The sequence below is a fragment of the Mobula hypostoma genome, chromosome 11 (genome assembly GCF_963921235.1).
Source record: "Mobula hypostoma chromosome 11, sMobHyp1.1, whole genome shotgun sequence".
Taxonomy (NCBI): domain Eukaryota; kingdom Metazoa; phylum Chordata; class Chondrichthyes; order Myliobatiformes; family Myliobatidae; genus Mobula; species Mobula hypostoma.
In genome coordinates, this window is record NC_086107.1 from 72,884,309 (window position 1) to 72,901,684 (window position 17,376).

The 17,376-nt window shown below is 46.6% G+C and overlaps 1 protein-coding gene across 1 annotated transcript in view; it reads right to left on the bottom strand.

The window, feature by feature from the left end:
* c1qtnf4 (C1q and TNF related 4) overlaps positions 1–16,143 on the bottom strand; it is a 31,074-nt gene extending 14,931 nt beyond the window's left edge. Inside the window, exon 1 of the mRNA XM_063063257.1 lies at positions 16,044–16,143. The gene's annotated coding sequence lies outside the window, so the exon portion shown is untranslated. The remainder of the gene's footprint in view (positions 1–16,043) is intronic.
* Positions 16,144–17,376: the final 1,233 nt, after the last annotated feature.

Consider the following 17,376-nt stretch of genomic DNA (forward strand, 5'->3'; position numbering starts at 1 on the left):
TGGAGGGATACAGAGGAAGCTAGATGTCAAGCTCAGTAAAAACAGGCAGGAGCAAAGTAATAGATATGATGGGTCAGATAGTTTGAAGTGTGTGTATTTTATTGCTAGGAGTATTATGGGTAAAGGCGATGAACTTAGAGCAGGGATGGGTACATGGAACTGCAATGTTGTGGCCATTACAGAAACTTGGTTGAGAGAAGGACAGGAATGGATGTTTAATGTCCCAGGGTGTCGATACTTTAGAGAAGACAGAGAGAGAGGTAAGAGCAGGGAAAGTTGCACTACTAATCAGGGACAATATCACAACTGCAATTCAGAGGGGACATCATGGAGCGCACATCCATTGAATCCATATGGGTAGAACTCAAAAATAGGAAGGATGTAATCATTCTGATGGGATTGCACTGCAGACTCCCCAGTAGCCACTGGGACACCAAGGAACAGATATGCAGGAAGATTAAGGAGAGGTGTGAAAACAATCGGGTTGTTGTCATGGGGATCTCAACCTTTCCTAATATGAACTGGGACCTTCCTTGTGCAAGAGGTTTAGATGGGGCAGAATTTGTTAGGTGCAATATGCAGAGAGTAAAAGGTTGTTCTGGACCTGGTGTCGGGTAATGAGACTGACCAGGTGACCAACCTTTCAGTGGGTGAGTGGTTAGGGAACAGTGACCACAACTCCTTAGGTTTTAAGATACTGTACCTATAGATAAGGATAAGTGTGGACCCTGCGGGAGGTATTAAATTGGAGCAGGGAAACTTATGAGAGCACAAGGCAGCAACTCGGAGAGTTCATTGGGAACTGCTGTTTTGGGCAAGTCCATGTCCCATGGTTAAGGACCAACTGGACAGAGTACAGGACAGATATGTTCCAGCATACCTTGGATATTGAGAGAGGTGATGAATTTAGTCAAGAAGAAAAGGGAAAAGTATGTAAAGCTTAAGAAGCTAAAATCAAACAGAGTCCTTGAGGATTATAAAGAAGCTAGAATAGAACTCAAGAATGGAATTCAGAAAGCCAGGAGGGGACAGGAAAAGTCCTTGGCAAGTAGGATTAAAGAGAAACCCAATCATTCTGTAGATACATCAAAAGCAAGAGGATAACTAGGGAGAGGGTAGGACCACTCAGGGATAAAGAGGGGAACATTTGCTTTGATGTAGAGGATATGGATGACATCCTTAATGAGTACTTTACATCAGTATTTACCAAGGAGGAGGGCATGAAGGGATAGGGAGATCAGTGTTGAGAGCATTAAGACACTAGGGCATTTCGAGGTAAAGGAGGAAGTAGTGTAGGGTTTCTTAAAGAGTGTTAAGGTGGATTCGTCCCCAGGGTTTGATGGAATTGAGAGAAGATACTGAAGTTATTGAGAGAGGCAAGAGATAAGATAGCTGGGGCCCTGACTAATATCCTTGTGTCCACTCTAGCCACAGGCGAGTCCTGGAGCACTGGTGAGTACCTAATATTGTTCCATTATTCAAGAAGGGAACCAGGGATAATTAGACCATAAGATATAGGAGCAGAATTAGGCCATTTGGCCCATTGAGTCTGCTCTGCCATTTCATCATGGCTGATCCATTTTCCCTCTTCCCCCTGCATCCCTTCACCCCCTGACTAATCAAGAATCTATCAACCTCTGCCTTAAATAAACCCAATGACTTGGCCTGCACAGCTGCCTGTGGCAATGAATTCCACAGATTTGCCACCGTCTGGCTAAAGAAATTTCTCCTCATCTCCCTGCTAAAAGGAGGCCCCTCTATTTTGAGGCTGTGTCCTTCCTCTGGCCTTAGGCTGCCCCACCATAAGAAACATCCTCTCCACATCCACTCTATTCAGCCCTTTCAACTTCCGATAGATTTCAGTGAAGTCACCCCTCATTCTTCTGAATTCTAGTGAATACAGGCCCAGAGCCATCAAACGCTCCTCATATGACAAGCCTTTCAATCCCGGAATCATTTTTGTGAACCTCCTTTGAACCCTCTCCAATGTCAGCTCATCCTTTCTTAGGTAAAGGACCCGAAACTGCTCACAATACTCCAACTAAGGCCTCACCAGTGCGTTATAAAACCTCAACACTACATCTTGTTTTTATATTCTAGTCCTCTCGAATGAACGTAAACATTGCACTTGCCTTCCTCACCGCAGACTCAACCTGCAAAGTAACAGTTAGGGAATCCTGCAAAATGACTCCCAAGTCTCTTTGCACCTCAGATTTTTGGATTTTCTCTCCACTTAGAAAATAGTCTACCCTTTGAAAGTGCATGACCATATACCTCCTGACACTGTATTCCATCTGCCACTTGTTTGTCCGTTCTCCTAATCCGTCTAAGTCATGCTGTAGACTCTCTACTTCCTCAAAACCAACTCAAAAATCTTGGAAATTGTAGTCTGGTGAGTCTGACATCAGTGGTATGAAGCTACTGGAAAGAATTCTTGGGAATAGGTTTATGAGCATTAAGAAAGCCATAGACTGATTCGGGAGTGACTTTGTACAGAGCAAGTCGTGTCTTACTAACTGGATTGAGTTTTTTGATGAGGTTAATTGATTAAGGTAGAGTTGTGGGTGTTGTCTACATGGATCTTAGTAATGGATTTGACCAAGTCTCTCATGGGAAGATAATTGAGGAGATGGGATCCACTGTGAATTAGCTGTTTGGACTCAGAACTGATTTTTCCACAGAAAGCAGAGGGCAGTGGTTGAAGGGACTTACTCTAGCTGGAGGTCTGTGATTAGTGGTGTTCAGCGGGGATCTGTACTGGGATCTCTGAAGTTTGTGATGAATACAAATGACCTGGGTGAAAAAGTAGATGGGTGGGTTAGTAATTTTGCAGATAGTATAAGGATTTGTGGTGTTGTAGATAGCATAGAAGACTGGAAAAGAATACAGTGGGACATAGATCAGTTGCAGATATGGGTGGAGAAATGGCAGATGGAGTTTAACCCGGCCACGTGTGAACTGTTGCACATGTCTAGGTCAAATGTAAAGAGACAGTATATTGTTAAGGACAAGACCTTTGACAGTGTTGATGAGCAGAGGGATTTTGTGGTCCAAGTTCATAGCTCCCTGAAAGTGGCAACACAGGTTGAAAGGTTGGTTAAGAATCGAAATGGCGTGCTTGACTTAATTAGTTGAGACACTGAGTTCAAAAGTCAGCAAGTTGTGTTGCAGATTTATAAAACTCTTCGTCAGGCCACAACTGGAGTATTGCATACAGTTCTGATCTCCCCTTACAAGAGGGATTTTGAGGCTTTAGAGAGGATGCAGAGGAGGTTTAGGATGTTGCCCGGATTAGAGGACGTGCGCTGTCTAATGAGAGGCTGGACAAACTTGGGTTGTTTCTTCTGGAGTGGTGGAGACTGAGGGGAGATCTGATAGAGGTTTATAAGTTTATGAGAGACACAGAACGAGTAGACAGACGGTATCTTCTTTTCCCCAGAGCTGAAATATCTAATACCTGAGGGCATACATTTAAAGTGAGAAGGGGTGAGTTCGAAGGAGATGTGAGGGGCAAGCTTTTGTACATGGGGAGTGGTGGGTGCCTGAAGGCAGAGACATTAGGGATTTTTAAGAGACGTTTAGATAAGCACATGAATGTGAGGAAAATGGAAGGATATGAAAATTGTGTCGGCAGAGGGGATTAATTTAGATGGCCACTTGATTATGCTGTACTGAGCTGGAAATGTCCTTTCATTATATATTTATTGAGATACAGCACAGAACAGCCCCTCCAGCCTTTAGAGCTGCACTGCCCAGCTTTCCCCTGACTTAATATTAGCCTAATCACAGGACAATTTATAATGACCAATGAAACTATCAACTGGTATGTCTTTGGACTGTGGGAGAAAAGCAGAGCACCCAAAAGAAACCCACAAAGTCATGGGGAGAACATACAAATTTCTTACAGGCAAGAGCAGGAATTGAATCCGGGCCGCCTGTACTGTAAAACGTTGTGCTGACCGCCACGCCACCGTGTCGCTCTGGGTCTAAATTCCAAACGCTGCTCCTCATCAGCAGCACGGCCACGGGAGCACCTTGAACGGGAGGGCTGCAATGGTCAAAGACAGGACCCACTGCCAACTTCTCAAGAGCAATTGGGCACAGACAATAGATACTGGCCTTGCTGGAGAAGTCCACGTTCCAAAACAAAAAAAAAATGAAGAAACGAGAAACAGGAGAAAATCTGCAGATGCTGGAAATCTAAAGCAACAGACACAGAATACTGGGGGAACTCAGCAAGCCAGACAGTATCTACGGAAAAGAGTACAGTCGACATTTCGAGCCGAGAACCTTCAACAGGACTGTTTACTCTGTTCCATCGATGCTGCTTGGCTGGCTGAGTTGCTCCAGCATTTCCTGTGTGTTGACTGAAGAAATGATAAACAGAACATCATGCAGTTATTTCTGTATTTACACTCATTGATCAACAGTGACAGAGCTTTAATATAGTTATCATTCTGTAGCTAACCATCAAACCATACCCAGTTAAATGTTTGTGTTGTTTCTGCCAGTTCATCACTGGCTGCTGAGTGGTTGAGTTCGGGTTTTACTTCAGCACTTTGCCAAACCCAATCACCAATTAATAGTTACTAACTTTACTAAGTGCAATTATTACACCGACACATTTACATGTAATACTTTCAATGCACCAAAATACAGGAATGATATCAAGTAAACATCACTGAGCCAGGTTTGGAAGTACTAAGGCAGTCTGCCATGCATCTACTGAAGGAGTTAAGTTTTATAGAGTGTCTTGAAGGTGGGCAGTGAATTGGTTTTCTCGGACTGAATTCAGGGGCCTAGTACCTGGGCAGCTAAAGACAACACCATCCACAGGAAGGTAGAAATGGAGTAATGTAGTTATGCCTGAGGGCAGGAACAGGGAGGCAGAGATGAAGCCATGAACAGAACCAAAAAGCGAATGAGACTTGTAACGCTGAATCATAGACTCCCACGGCATAGAAACAGGCCCTTCAGCCAAACTGGTTAATGCTGACCATGTTTCACATCTGAGCTAGTCTCACTTGCTCATGTTTGACTCAGTTCCCTCTCAAACTGTTCTATCCATGTATATGGCCAAGGACCTTTTAATGTAACTGCTTTAATCACTTCTACTGGCAGCTCATTCCACATAAGGACCACCCTCTGAGTGAAAACATTGCCCCTCAGGTAACTATTAAGTCTCTCCCTTCTCATCTTAGCCTTGTACTCTCAAATTCTTGATTCCTCAGCCCTAGGAAAAAAACTGGATCTATGCCCCTTCTGATTTTGTGCACATCTATAAGCTCTCCATTAGTCTCCTACGCTCCCATGAAATAAGTTCAAAGCCACCCAATCTCCCCTATAACAGAATCCTTGAGTCCTAGCAACAGTTGCATAAATCTCCTTCACACACCAGTTGTTGCCAGACTGGAGACAATGTAAATCAGTGAACATAGGGTTGAGCAAGTGCTTGGGGATTGGATGCCTACCAGTTGGGTTGTTTTCTCTCCTTATGGCTCTTTAGTAGCCTTCTGTTGGTTTTTAAAAGTCTCCCAATCCTCTAACTTTTTGCTATATTAAAGGTCCTCTCTTTTGCTTTTGTGCTGTCTTTGACTACCCTTGTCAGCCACAATTACCTTATCCTCCCTTTAAAATATTTCTTCACCTTTGGGATGTATCTATCCTGAGCCTTCTGAATTGACCACAGGAACTCCAGCCATTGCTATTCTGCTATCATCCCTGCTAGTATCCCCTTCCGATCAGCTTTGGCCATCTCTCCTCTCATGCCTCTATAATTCCCTTTTCTCCCAATGTATGACTTTATCTTCTCCCTCTCAAACTGCAGGGTGAATTCTAACATATTATGATCACTGCCTCCTAAGGGTTCCTTCAAATCTTGGTCATTGCACAACACCCAGTCCAGAATAACCTTTCCCCTAGTGGCCCAACCCCACAAACTGCTCTAAAAAGCCATCTCGTAGCAATTATACTCTTTTGTGATCTAGTACCAACCCAATTTTTTCAATCTACCTGCATATTGAAATCCCCCATGACTGTCATAACATTGACCTCAATACATGCCTTTTCAATTTCCCATTGAAATTTATATCCCAAGTCCTGACTACTATTCAATGGGACACTAACATAAATTTGATCATGGAAGTTGCGATTGTAGTTGATTAGTAACTGAATGTGGTCCGTGACTGATATTCTAGTGGTTATTTCCCGATTTGCGGCAGATCTTCAGCTGGGTAGCTGCAGTGTATGTGATGGAGGTACAGCAGTGCACTGACTCACTGCTCCAGGGACCCTGGTTCAATCCCGGTCTGTGTGGAGTTTGCACGCAGTTACCATGGGCACCAGTTACCCTTCATCATGTGGGCTTGCCTCGGGTCCACCGGCTTCCTCCTACAACCCAAAGACGTGTGGTTTGGTGGGTTAATTGATTGCTGTGATTGACCCTATTGAGTTTGTGAGGGGTAGAATCTGGGTGGGGCAGTGGGGGATTGATGGGAAAGTAGAGAAAATAATGTTAGTGTGTGTGGTTATGACCAAAGGGACAGTTTGCTTGCTGTGTGACTCTATAACACGCACTGCAGACAAGATATACCAGTGCTGGGGATGTTAATTCCTTGGAGTATTTGAATCAGCCACCTTCACTCACCTGATGCAGCATATTAGAACTTTGATCAAATCCATTTACCACCGAGTTGTTTTGGGACATAACTTTTTTAGGAGTGCTTAGCACTGCTCTCAGCATGCCCTCCTACGCTCAGGTCCACGGAGATAGCAGAGTGAGGGATACACCTGTCGATGAAGTACATTTCGGCTGCTGATGATGAGTGCTGAGATCCCAAATTTGTTCTGGGTCCATCTCATTAGAACATTTGTCATGCCATAGAGCACAAAGCAGGGTGCCCGGCATGTGCAGAGGCCACTGCTTTCAATTAAAATACATCTGCTACTGGTTGACGAGGACCAGCAGTTTGATCTCTAGTGTTGGGTCACTCACTATTGGCCACAGACAGAGTCTGGAAACCATATCCTTCTAGGGTTGGCCAGCTTGGTCATTTGTGGTGCCACCACACTGCTCTTGGTGATGGACACAGAGGTCCCCACCCAGAGGACGTTCTGTGCCGTTCCACATGGAGAACATTGATTCATCAGTTGAGGGAGGACAGTACAAATCTGTACAATTTTAGTACAGTGCTCCCCGAGTTACAAATGCCCACTTTGTGTACAGCCTGTACGTAGGAACGAGTGTCTGGGAAACTGGCGAGAAGGTCTTACAGGCTGCTGCAAGGCTCCGGGCACCTACTGCTGGGTGGAAGCTTAGAGAGTCATAAAATTATCCAGCTCCATCATGGGCACTAGCCTCCATAGTATCCAGGTCATCTTCAGGGAGTGGTGTCTCTGAAAGGCAGTGTCCATTATCGCGGACCCACATCACCCAGGACATGCCCTTTTCTCATTGCTACCATCGGGAAGGAGGTACAGGAGCCTGAAGGCAGACACTCAGCGATTCAGGAACAGCTTCTTCCCCTCTGCCATCCAGTTTCTGAATGGACATTGAATCCATGAACACTACCTCGCTACCTTGTTTAGTTCCTCTCTTTTGCACTACTTACTGAATTATCTACATAATTCAGTTTTCTTTTTCTCTCTATTATCATGTACTGCATTGTACTACTGCCACAAAGTTAACAAATTTCATCACAAATGCTGGTGACATTAAACCTGACTCGGACTTGTGGACACAGTCCTGACTCACAAACTGCTCAGGTTCTGGAGGAGTGGAACACTGCCACAACCCAGGGAGGCTTTACATCCTGTTGTTGAAAAGATGCAATGACAAAGGGCCAGACTGGTTTAAGGTGGCAGATTTCCTTTCTTCAACACGCTGAATCAGATAGGACTTTGCAAGAATCTAGTGTTGCCATCATAATCAGAGCAGACAATTGCTTCCTTAAAATCACATTGTTCGATACCGTAACTCAAACTATTATTAAACTGGTCACTCCCCCACCTGCCCCTACGTAATACAGGCCCTTGGTCCAATTTACCTCACATACACAAACCTATTGGATTGTGTCTATAGTTTCCTGAAAATGGTAATACAAGTAGATAGGATTGTAAGGAGCATACTTGCACACATAGCCTCCATTGAGTTTCAAAGTCAGGAAGTCACACTTTTTTAAAAAAGACTTTGATTAGGCTGCATTTGGAGTACTGTGTGCAGTTCTGCTTGTCCCATTACAGGAAGGAATGTGGAGGGTTTGGAGAGGGTGTCCTGGGCCTCACTGTTTGAGATGTGCTGGGGGATGAGGTAAAAGAGCTGAAGTGATTGTACTACTGATAAGGGAGCATGTCACAGCAATACTCCGAGAGGACTCACTGGAGAGGCAACTTAACGGAGCTTTGAAATAAGAATGGTGCAATTACATTGATATTGTTATACTGCAGATCCCCCCAAGAAGTGGAGGAGGTATGGTGTTGTTACAGTAAGGGATTTTAAATACGAGAGTAGGGACCATACGGGATCTGATGTCGAGTAACAGACCTGGCCAGGTGACTGACGTTTCAGTGAACAGTGACTGCAACTCCTTACCTTTCAGGATAGCTATAGATAAGGATAGGTATGGTCCTTGTGGGAGAGTTTTAAATTGGAGTAAGGCAAATTTTAAGGGTATTAGGCTGGAACTAAGAAACATTAATTGGAAAAATCTTTTCTCTGCTAAGTCCACATCAGACACGTGGAGGGTGTTTAAAGATCAATTGCACAGAGTACAGGACAGCTATGTTCTTGTTAGGAGGAAGGATGGACTAGGAAGATATCCAGGGAGGTGATGAAATTAATCAATAAGAAAATGGAAAAGTATGTAAAGATTTGGAAGTCAGGATCAAACGAAGCACATGAAGAGTATAAAGGATCCAGAAAAGAACTAAAGGGGATTAGGAAAGCCAGGAGGGGCCATGGGAAGTCCTTGGCAAGTAGGATTACGGTGAATCCCAAGGCATTCTGTACATACATCAAGAGTAAGAGGATAACTAGGGAGAGGGTAGAACCACTCAAGGATAAAGGGGGAACATTTGCTTGGATGTGAGGAATGTGAGTGAAGTACTTAATGAGTACTTTGCTTCAGTAGTTACCAAGGTAAAGGATGTGGAGGACCAGGAGATCAGTGCCGAGTGTATAAATACTTTAGGATATTTAGAGGTCAGGGAGGAGGTACTGTTGGGCCTTCTAATGAGTTTTAACCATATAACAATTACAGCACGGAAACAGGCCATCTCGGCCCTTCTAGTCCCTGCCGAACTCTTACTATCACCTAGTCCCACCAACCTGCACTCAGCCCATAACCCTCCATTCCGTTCCTGTCCATATATCTATCCAATTTAAATTTAAACGACAACATCGAACCTGCCTCAACCACTTCTGCTGGAAGCTCGTTCCACACAGCTACCACTCTCTGAGTAAAGAAGTTCCCCCTCATGTTACCCCTAAACTTTTGCCCTTTAACTCTCAACTCATGTCCTCTTGTTTGAATCTCCCCCACTCTCAATGGAAAGGCCTATCCACGTCAACTCTATCTATCCCCCTCATAATTTTAAATACCTCTATCAAGTCCCCCTTCAACCTTCTACATTCCAAAGAATAAAGGCCCAACTTGTTCAACCTTTCTCTGTAACTTAGGTCATGAAACCCAGGTAACATTCTCGTAAATCTTTTCTGTACTCTCTCTATTTTGTTGACATCTTTCCTATAATTCAGCGACCAAAACTGTACACAATACCCCAAATTTGGCCTTGTACAATTTCAACATTACATCCCAACTACTATACTCAATGCTCTGATTTATAAAGGCCAGCATACCAAAAGCTTTCTTCACCACCCTATCCACATGAGATTCCACCTTCAGGGAACTATGCACCATTATTCCTAGATCCCTATGTTCTACTGCATTCTTCAATGCCCTACCATTTACCATGTATGTCCTATTTCGATTAGTCCTACCAAAATGTAGCACCTCACACTTATCAGCATTAAACTCCATCTGCCATCTTTCAGCCCACTCTTCTAACTGGCCTAAATCTCTCTGCAAGCTTTGAAAACCTACTTCATTATCCACAAGGTGGATAACTCCCCAGACCAAGATGGGATTTCCCCAGATTAGTGAACGAGGCAAGAGGTAAGATTGCTGGGCCCTTGACCAATATCTTTGTGTCCCCTCTGGGCACAGGCGAGGTCTCGGAGGTCTGGCGAGTGGCTAATGTTGTACCTGTATTTAAGAAGGGATCAAGGGAAAATCCTGGGAAATTTAGACCAGTGAGTCTCATGTCAGTTGTAGGGAAATTGCTGTGGAAAATTACTAGGGTTAGGATATATGAGTCATTGGAAACCTGTGGCCAATTAGGGAGACCCATCATGGCTTTGTGGGGGGCAGGTCGTGTCTTACCAACTTGTTTGAGTGTTTTGACAAGGTGATAAGAGACATTGGTGAAGGTAGGGCAGTGGATGTTGTCTACATGGATTTTAGTAAGACATTTGATAAAGTCCCTCATGGGAGGCTAATCCAAAGGTTAAGATGCATGGGGTCTGTGGCGAATTGGCTGTTTGGATTCAGAACTGGCTTACGCATAGAAGCCAGAGGGTAGTGGTTGGAGGACTTATTTGAGCTGGAGTTCTGTAATTAGTATTGTTCCACAGGGATCTGTGCTGGGACCTCTGCTGTCTGTAATGTATATAAATGACCTGGATGAAAATGTAGATGTTGGGTTAGTAAGTTTGCAGATGATACCAAAATTGGTGGAGTTGTAGATAGTGTATAAGACTGGCAAAGAATACAGCGTGATATCGGTCAGTTGCAGATATGGGCAGAGAAAAGGCAGATGGAGTGTAACCCAGATAAATGTGAGGTGTTGCACCTTGGTAGGGCAAATGCAAGGAGACAGTACACTGTTAAGAGCAAGATCCTTAACAGTGTTGCTGAGCAGAGAGACCTTGGGATCCAAGTTCATAGCTTCATGAAAGTGGCTACACAGGTTGATAAGGTGGTTCAGAAGGCTTATGGAATATTTGCTTTTATTAGTCGAGGCACTGAGTTCAAAAGTCAAAAGGTTATGTTGCAACTTTATAAAACTCTGGTTCGGCGACATCTGGAGTATTGCATACAGTTCTGGTCACCCCACTATAGGAAGGATGTTGAGGCTTTGGAGAGGGTGCAGAAGAGGTTTATCAGGATGCTGCCTGGTTTAGAGAGCATGTGCTATCATGAGAGACTGGATAAACTTGGGTTGTTTTCTCTGAAGCATCAGAGGCTGGGGGGAGATCTGATGGAGGTTTACAAGATTATGAGGGGCATAGATAGAGTAGACAGAGAATTTGTTTCCCAGGGCTGAAATATCTAATACCAGAGGACATGCATTGAAGGTGAGAGGGAATAGATTCAAAGGGGATGCGAGGGGAAAGTTTTTTTACTCAGAGTGGTGGAGCCTGGAATGTGTTGCCCGGTGTGGAGGTAGAGGCAAATACATTGGGGGCTTTTAAGAAAGGTTTGGATAAGCACATGAAGGTGGAGGGATATGGACATGGTGTAGGTGGGAGGAATTAGTGTTCGGGTGTTTTTGATTTGCTTTTTAGTTGGTCTGGCACAACATTGTGGGCTGAATGGCCTGTTCCTGTACTCTTCTGTGTTCTATGGTCTGTGATTGGAACTTGAGATGGGATGGGATTTCTTCAGCGCATCCAAGAGGGGTTGTTGAAATAGTACGTGGAGAGTCCAACGAGAAGAGTAAACATACTGGATTTGGTTTTGGAAAATGAGCTAGCCAGCCAGACACAATAGTGGATGAACACTTTTCGAATAGTGACCACAGCTTATTAAGTTCAAATACAGTTATGAGTAAGGATAAAATTGGATCTTGTGGAGAGGTACTGTATCGGGGGAGGTCAATTTATGAGAAGGTAAGACAGGTGCTGAGGGTGTCGATTGGAAGCAGTTACTGTCAGACAAGTCACAGGTTCTCCTCAGGAAACAGAGAGAAGGGGTGGAAGGTTGTTATTCTGGCAGAAATTCTCTGACCAGTGGTGTCCCACAAGGATTGGTGCTGGGATGCATATTCTGTGTGTTCTTACCAAGACAAACTTTGCTTGCGTAAACGCTAGACCATTTCATTACCGAACTCTGTTCAACACTGAGCACAAATCTTCCGGTTTTGGGTGGACCTCTGTTGTTTGTGATATAGATCGATGATTTGGATGAAGATGTAGATCGGTGGAGGAGCAAGTACGACACCAAGCCTGGTGGAGTTGTGGGCAATCTAAGTGACTATCAAAGAATACAATGGATGTAAATCAGTTACAGGTAAGGGCAGGGAAGAGTAGCACATGGAGTTTAACACAGGCAAGTGTGAGGTGCTGCTTGTTGGGAGCTTGGTTAATGGCAGACTCCTTAATAACATGGAGGTACAGAAGATCTTGAGAGTAGCTACACAAGTGGTTAAGGTGGGAAATAAGGTGTTTTTACTGGTAGGAGTGTTGAATGTAATTGTAATAAAAAGGCATACGGCAGCTATGTAAGACTTTAGTTTGACTGTACTTGGAGTATTGCATACAGTTCTGGAGGGTGTGGAGTCTGTGGGGAGTGTGCAGAGGAGGTTCACCGGGATGGTGCCTAGATTAGAGGGTTTGAGCTATAAGGAAAGGCTGTACAAACTTTGGTTGTCAGGGGCTGACGGGTGACCTGATAGAGGTTTATAAAGTTATGAGAGGCATAGAGAGGGTATATTGTCAGAATCTGTTCCTCAGGGGTAGAAGTATCAAACATCAGAGGACCTGTCTTTCAGGTTAGAGAGGGGAATTTAAAGGCAACATGAGGGACAAGGTTTTTTCTATGTAGGTACCTGGAAAAGGTTACCAGGGATAGTGGTGGAATCAGGCAGTTCAGTGGAGTTTAAGAGGCTTTTATCCTGATACATGAATATGAAGGGAATGGAGAGGTATGGGTGGTACACAGAACATTTCGCATCAAAATCGGCACATGGTTGTGGACAAAATGGCCTGACCAGTGCTGTACTGTTCTGTGTAGCCTGGATTAGACAGTGTTAGCTACAAAGAGAGATTTGACAAATGAGGATTGTTCTCCCTGGACTGTTGAAGGCTGAGGGGAGACTTGATCGAAGTAAATAAAATAACGAAGCAAAGATAGCGTCGCCAGGGTCTTTTTCCCAGAGTAGAAATGTCAAACGGTAGAAGGTGTAGCTTTAAAGTCAGCAGGGGAAGTTTACAGATTTGTGGGGAGTGCTGCTCTGTTCAGAAGGAGTGGTGGGTGCGTGGGGTACACTGCGAGGGGAAGCGACTCAAGCAGGTATGATCGCAATATTTAGGAGGCATTTAGACAGGCTCACGACAAGCGGTAGTGCAGGGATATGGACTATGTGCAGGCAAACGGGAGATGGGATTAGCTTAGACTGGTATCAAGGATGATATTGTGAGCTGATTCTGTTCCTGTGCCACACTGTTTCGCGGTCTATTTGCTCCTCTGAGGAATGGAAGGGAAAAACTGCGGCACCTTTCATCCGAATGCGCTTTCCAGCCAATGAGGGCTGCTGGAGGTCTAGTCAGTGGTAGAAGACCTGCCAGCTAATTTGCTCCCACAACAATAATGTGACACTGATTGTGATCTGCACGCCCCTCTCTGTCGCCAGTCAGGGTTGTCTTTTCAGAAGTGGATAGACTGGAGCTCCCTTCACCTCTCACACTGAGAAAGAGCAGCATCTTCCGTGTGTTCACGCCAGCAGTTACACTGATAAAATATCATTCAAATATCAAACTGGGGCATCTATCTTCGCGTGCAAAATGGAAACAGCACAGACGCTGGAAATCCAACACAAAAACAGAAAATGCAACCTGCAACTTTAACTCCTCAGATGCTGCCAGACCTGCTAGGCATTTCCGCCCTTTCCTGCATCACCTCGCTGAGGAACACTGGCTGATCATTGCTGCATACAGACTCCACATGCACCACCGTGTACGATGAGGCAACACGCGAGACATCTGAGGAACTGCCGCTCAGCATCAGAGCGGGGAAATGGACAACGTTTCAAGAGATAATGTAGATAGGTGGATCGTCTGGGTAGCCAGATAGACAGATAAAAAGTAAATGCTATTCAACCCACTGAGCTCCTCCAGAAGATTGTTTGTTGGTCCAGATTCCAGCATCTGCCGTCTCTGTGCCTGCAAGAACGATGAAGTTGCAGTACAAATTGCAATTTATCCCCTTTCGTTCTGCTAATCGTCAACACTCTGGCCACCACAGAGTGATCCATTCATTAGGTCAGACTAACTCTTTGAACAGATCTTCACAGCTCAGTTGCTCTCCCACCCTTCCAGACACAACCACGGACTTGTGCATGGTTCCTCTGTAAGTGTTCTCCAGCTGCATGTCTGACCTGCACAGTTAACTGGTATGGACGATCTACACCGACTCCTGCATAATCCCTTCCTGTCTCTTCCAATTCCTGACACTTCCACCCATGGGAAAAAAACCCAGTTATTCTATCACCATTTCTGAATCATCAATACACATTTATTCAATCTGACTTTAACCTTCTGACAGCCACTGATTTACACCCACCAATGCCGCTGATATATCCTACCAGTGTCGGCTACTTGGCCCTGGTGTACTCTCCTCTCTCGTGTACTGTCCCGCTCTGCTGGCCCGGTGTGCTGAACGCGCCTGGTGCATCCGCCAGCTGCTTCCTTCCAGTCGGTGCTCTCCCCTGGTCTGGTCGCCTCTCCCTGACTAATGCTCCCTATTGGTTCCGTGCCTCCTTCTCGTCTGTAACCCCCCTGAATACTGTGCCTTCGAGGTCAGATGTGCCCTGCTCTGCTCTGCTGGTCTAGTATACTCTGACTATCCTTCGGTTGGTGGGGTGGGGGGCGGCAAGACACTAGCCAGGGCAGGGAGACATGAGGGTAGGGCTGGATCAATGAGGGGGTGATGATCCACCTATCTACATTGAGGGGTTGGGGCAGAGGTTGGGGATCGGGGACAGGTTGGGGGGGGTCGGGCAGAGGTTGGGGGGGGTCGGGGACAGAGGTTGGGGGGTCGGGGCAGGGGCGGACGCCCAGTACAAGTGGACCAGGTGTTTCAGACACCCATCACAGTCGTCAGAAGGTGTTCTACAACAACCGGTGGAAGGGGAACGACACGCAGATATTCGGAACACAAAGAACCCAGCAGAGAGGAGTACGCCGGCGCCCGCTTGCATCTTGTGATGAAAGAGCCCTCCATCTCTTTGCTCTTCGTCTGCCTGCTGCTTTACACAAAAGGCCAACTGTTACAACCGGCAACAGACTGATACCAGCGGGTTCGGAATGATCCTTAACTTCGACACAGAGCACAGTGAACGGAGAGGGGTGCTTTCCAAAGGGGAGGGGGTGAGAGAGAGGAAATTGCGGGGAGAGGACTGTTTAACAGAAGCAGAGACGGAAAGAATGAAGATCGTCTCCCCTTTACATCCCCATCACTTTGTGCCCGTCTTTCCCCTGCCAAGGACTGATTTGTGCCTGCAAGCTGTTGTGGGTCAGACGGACGGGGCCACAGAGACACAGAGAGACCGGCTGGGAAAGGTAGGGGTGTGGGGGAGCAGGGAGGGAGAGAGTGGGGAGTGATGGGGCAGAGAGCAGGCTTTCATCCACTTCTACACACATCGACAGCACCATTTTGTGACACCATCCAGCCGGCTGGGGTGGTCGTTACGCCCCGATGATGGAGATTCACTGTCTACAGGTCGGGATGGGGTATACGTCTCTGGGTTTACAGAGGGAGTAGGTCCACCCACACCACACCCCTGGCTCCAACCCAAAATGAGCTCGGACATACGGGCGCACCTCTCCAACCCGCAACTGAAAGTGCCCTGTTCTCCGAATCCAGTCATAGAGGGGAAGCCCCGGGCTACAGCGGCGGCGATGTTGGGAATTGTCTGTCACCTATTTCCCGGGTATGGAGACAGACCCCAGAGACTCCTCGGAGCGCCAGCGGCCGCTTCCCTCTTACCTCAGTGGTCAGCAGTGTCCTGCCGAGCTGGGGAAGAAAGGGGCTGAGTTCCCGGGTCCTGGCTGGAAGAGCGCGCTGCTGCAGGTGGAAGGAGCGCTCGCTACTCGGGATGAATGCGGTAGGGACGGGGCGGGGCGCAGGCAGCCGGCGAGGAGCGGTGGGTGGGACGGAATCAGCGCGCAGCCAGTGACCGAACACCATCCCACCGGGGCCGTGGTTCATTCCAAAACCTGGGAACGAGCTGGCTGACACAGTCCCAGGAATTACCTGATAACACCCCAAACCAGGAGAACGCCTACTCCGTGGCTGCCACCTCTCAGATCCGAGCGTGGGCTCACTGTAAACACAGATCCTCGCAAGTCTGCTTGCGATGCACAAAGAGCAACATAGCCTCTGCTTATTTTAACGCTGTCTCTGTGTGCCGTCGATATAACGACGCCTTTTCACTTTCACTCGAGGGTTGCGGGCATGGAATTGTCCATCACCAGCTGCCCCTGAGAAGGCGAGCTAGTTCCTCGAACCGTCGCATTCCTTGTGGCGCGGGTGGTGGTGTTAGGGAAAGAGTTCGAGGATTTTGACCCAAGTCAGAAAGGAGTGTGGTTTGGAGGGCAACTTCGAGGCGAGGGTATTCCCCGTGCTTCTCTGCTCTCGTCCTTTTCAGCTGGTAGAGTGGTGGGTTTGGAAGGTGCTGTCTCGGTGAGTCGGAGCAGTGGATCCCGTGACGGTGTGTGGGCGCTGGAGTGGGTGAAGGGCTACCTTGTCCTCTGTGGTGTTCAAACTCCTGAATGCAGCAACCCACCATACACGTGGGCAGAGTTCCCCCACACCCCACCATACACGTGGGGAGAGTTCCCCCACACCCCACCATACACGTGGGGAGAGTTCCCCCACACCCCACCATACACGTGGGGAGAGTTCCCCCACACCCCACCATACACGTGGGGAGAGTTCCCCCACACCCCACCATACACGTGGGGAGAGTTCCCCCACACCCCACCATACACGTGGGGAGAGTTCCCTCACACCCCACCATACACGTGGGGAGAGTTCCCTCGCACTCCTGACTTGAGCTGTGTAGATGCTGGACAGGTTTTGGGGAGTTAGCAGATGAGTGTACTGCCCGGTACACCGTCACAATAACTTGCACACACTATTGACCAGATTACACAGAGTGTAGGCCTGGTCACAGAACAATCCCATTCCCAACTATTCTGTCCTACAACCTATGCACCCACATTCCCACCAACACTCCTCGGATTCTATCACAAACCCACACACCAGGACAAAGTTACAGCAGCCAATTGTCCTACGAAGCCTCGCATAAGTGAGATTT